We start from the raw sequence: 4,507 nt of genomic DNA, 5'->3' as shown, positions 1-4,507 counted from the left end.
TAAGCTCGCCTTCCAGTCTTTTCAGCTAAATGGACTCCTGGATAGCAACAACTAAAGACATAAACTCTGCCTCTGTTGATGAAAGCGCGATTGTCCTCTGTCTTTTCTTCGCCCAAGCAATATCTCCAGATTGGAATGTAAAACATACCCAGTAATCGAACGCCTGCCATCTATGTCTCCAGCCCAATCAGCATCGCAGTAGCCAACAACATTACCTTATGGCTGCTTCGGGTACTCTATCCCTCGGTCGATGCTCCTTTTAAATACCTCATCACCCTCTTCAAGGCCTCCCAATGTGGCTTGCCTGGATTTGTACCGTACTTGCTTAACACGTTCACGCTGTAGCATATATCGGGTCCTATCGCCTGCATGTATGGCGTTTTAGCCATCTGGTCTTTGTCATCGTCCCCTTTTGGACACATATCGATAGAAAGTTTTTGATTGTAGTCGAACGGTGTTGCAACGGGATTGGAGTCAGCCATCCCGAAATGGATTAATATGTCGCTAATGTATTGCGACTGATCAATCTTAATTGAATTCGGCGAACGTGTAATTCGAATACCCAGAACCCCATATCCTTCATTGCAAACTTTCTAGTGAGACTTTCTTTCAGGGAATCTATCTGCTTCATATCGTTAGAGAATATCAAAACGTCATCTACGTAGATAGCTATATATATCATGTGACCATCAGGGACTCTATAATAAACGCGTTGGTCCACGTCGCTTCTAGTAAGACCTCCTCTGAGCAGTTCGAGGTTCAGTGTTTCGTTCCAAACACGTCCGCACTGCTTCAATCGGTAAATGGCTTTCAGTAATTTACATACCCTGTTTGACCCGCCACTAAAACCTTGTGGTTGAGACATAAACACCTCTTCCTTTACTGTGCCACTGAGGTACGCCGAAACAGAATCCATTTGACGAATTCGCATATCGTACTTGACAGCTAATGCTATTAGAAATATTAAAGATTCGTACTTAACGACTGGGCAAAGGTTTCAGCGTAGTCTATGCCTTCGCGTTGACCATACCCTTTGGCTACTAGCCTAGCTTTTCTGCGAATTGGAGCACCACTCTCATCCCGTTTCGTATTGAAAACCCACTTTGAAGGTATGGCTTTTCGGCCAGGAGGTAAGTCAACTAGCACCCAAGTCTCATTAACCACCAACGACTCAAATTCACCTTTCATAGCTTTCTTCCAATCATCAGAATTATAACCTGAAACAACTTGCATAGCACAAAGGTTATACAACTGTGGGGTTTTCCCCAAAAGCCTTTCAGATCTTTCAGCACCCTCAACTTTATCACCCGCGCAACCAGCACCGTCAGAGTTGTCATGTGAACGACTTGGAACACGATTTCATCGTTGGCGAAGTCATCAGTATACTCGTCGGAACAATATGTGTAGTCATCTTCAGCTTCTTTTACAGGTGCAAATTCATTACCACTGGCATCGCCCCAAGAATTTGCACTTTCTGGTCGTAGCAACATCGGATAGTAATGATCTACTTGGCTCTCGTTGTTGCTGACTTTATGGTCATTTTCGAGAAAAATTACATCTCGACTTATAATGATCTCCCTCTTTTGAGGATTATATAATCGATATGCTTTGCTTTCGGCACTATAGCCTACCATAATACACTCAAGTGATTTTGCGTCTAACTTCTTTCTTTTTTCTTTACTTATATGCACCATTGCTGTGCAACCGAAAACGTGAAAAAACGTAAGTTAGGTTTTTCGTTAGACCAAATTTCCTCAGGACTGCGGCTACTTCTTCTACACGGAATTCGATTTACGATATAAGCAGCTGTCATGGCAGCTTCGGCCCAAACACTCTCACTCAGACTGCTATCAATCAACATACATCGAATGCGCTCTACGATCGTGCGGTTCATGCGCTCAGCTACGCTATTCTGCTCTGGCGCATATGGGAATCTCTTCTGATGCAAAATATCATGCCTCTTCAAAAATTGTTAAAAACATTACTAACGTACTCCCAGTCATTATCTGTACGTAATATCTTTATTTTCTAAGAGCACTGATTTTTGACTGCTTCTTTGAACTCAACGAATTTTGTGAATACGTCGCACTTGTTTTTGATTGGATAGGTAAATACTTTGCGCGAAAAGTCATCTACAAACGTTACCATGAAGCGGGCACCTGAGAAAGATTTGCATTTGAATGGTCCAACCACGTCGGAATGCACAAATTCTAGCAAGGCACTCGCTCGCGTACCAGTGTCTTTGTATGGTTTTCGAGTTTGTTTACCTTTTACGCATACCTTGCAAATGTACGCTAATCTACTACTACGTTTATACGTAAGCTATTTGCAAATAAAAATAATTTGCAAATACCTAACTCACTGCTTATTCGATGGTGAAAAATTCTTTTTTAATATTGCCTGATTATAAATAGGCATCGAAAAAGAAAATAAAGTTAAGTTAAAGTGACCATCGAAAAAGAAAATAAAGTTAAAAATGGCAAGGTCTTGATTATAAAAAGGCAATAAGATGGCCATCGAAAAAGAAAATAAACCTAAGAATGGCGGCGTCTTGCGCTTATTTGCAAATAGTACCACTAATCAATACTTGTTTGCGTGATTTAGTTATTTGCAAATAAAAAATTAACTCAGCGTTTATACGGCAACTTTTACCATAAGCATGAACTACTTTTCGCGTTAAACGCACTGCTTTTTTTCAGATCAACTTCAAAATCTATACGATAAAGTTCACTCTCAGCTGTTGCAGTAGCTATAAGATCATTTTTTTTGTTAAAGATTTTACATTTTTCCCCCGCAAAAACAATTATTTTCCCTGCTTTCGTCATTTGGCTGACTGACTCACCTCACATCACGGAATCCAGCGTCAGGGTTTGCATATTAATGACGACGGGAACATGGATCGGAGACTCGGCCTTTCCGACCGTGACTACCAACTCGTGAGCAACGCGGAGCGGAAACAAGGTCTTTCCGCCTGCTGCACATAGTACATATTTAAAGGTAGACTGGAGACTAGGCCTCGCCAGCTTCCAAACTAGTTAGACAATATACATTTATATAGGTTATTCGATAGTTTTAGAAACATAAACAGCTTTGTAATTGAAAATTTAAACTTACATATACGCATACTTTGTTATATATTAAAAATACCTATCTGTACTTTTAAGTCGCAAGACTGTAACAAATAAATTAATTAATAATAATAACAAATTCGCGCACAGACCTGGAACATTTTCGATATTTTTGACAACTACGCTTTCTTGCCCTTCTTCGCCGAAAAAATGCATGCCAATATCTCCCACTCTTTCTACCCAAAGCTCGCTCTTATTTGCAACAACGATAACCTTATTGCTTGTTTTTCTTTCGTTGTGCAAAAAATACGATTATTCGTCTTGTGATTCGTCGCTCCAGAGTCTATGAACCTTCGCGAATCAGAATTGCGCATATTTTCTCTACATTTCTTGTATGTTTCTTTCGTACATGCTTTCATGCTGGATGCAAAGAGAACTTCTTTTTTCTTCACGCTGTCTCTTTTTTTGTGTGGGCATTTTAGATTTTTTCGTTGGAGGTTATTTGTATAAAATGCATTTTCTTTCGTCGAACCGCCGTCAAATTTTGCATCTTGGAGCAAAAGGTTTTTCACCATATCCACGGTAAGCTTTTCCTTCGATTTTTCCACAGCCATTACCAATGGCCTAAAATCGTCACGGAGTCCCGCAAGCATAAGTGATGCTGCCAACTCGTCGTCGATATTCAACCCCGCATTCCGAACCTTCAAAGCAATCAGAATAAGTTCGTTTACATACTTTTGTATCGAACTCTGATTTTCCATCTTTATATTGACCAACTGTTTTAGGTTAGGTTAGGTTGAGATGGCTAGGGAGAGTGAATCCCCCTTATACTTAGGCCAACAAGGCCCATTGTGATACCATATGCAATCTTTGTTCCCCTATGATGTAGCGTCGCTTACTTGGGATCAAACCAGTTCGTTAACGTGACGAATTCCAATAGTGCTCTTGTATTGATTTTCGATACCTCTGCCAGGCCTTATAGAGAAGGCTTTCCGAACATCTGTAGCCGCCTTCTGCTGAGTGCCGGGCACTCGCATATAAGGTGCTGTACACTCTCTTCCTCTTCTTCGCATCTGCAGCTGCGACAGTAATCTGGCGCACTCACTCCCAATCTCGAGGCATGTGCGCCGATTAGACAATGACATGTAAGAATTCTTGTAAGAATAGATACCTCGGTGCGTTTTAACCCTAAGAGTGCATATGTGCGTTTTTTTTGTAGGCAGGCCATGTAAGCCTAGCCGTTATACAGGAGGAGAGGTTTCTTCAGCGTTCCTTTGCTGCTTGTACGGTGCTATTCCTGGAACGTAGTTTGAAAGTGGCCATTGGTATACCTCGGAAATGTGTTGTTAATGTTGATGGTGTGTCATCAGCCTCTTTCATTGCCTCCTCTGGTGTTCCCCAGGGAAGTATACTGGGTCCTCTACTGTTTATAATTTTTG

Source organism: Rhagoletis pomonella, unplaced genomic scaffold (assembly GCF_013731165.1).
Source record: "Rhagoletis pomonella isolate Grant_MI unplaced genomic scaffold, Rhpom_1.0 Rhpom_scaffold_00004, whole genome shotgun sequence".
Taxonomy (NCBI): domain Eukaryota; kingdom Metazoa; phylum Arthropoda; class Insecta; order Diptera; family Tephritidae; genus Rhagoletis; species Rhagoletis pomonella.
This window is presented reverse-complemented; position numbering follows the sequence as displayed.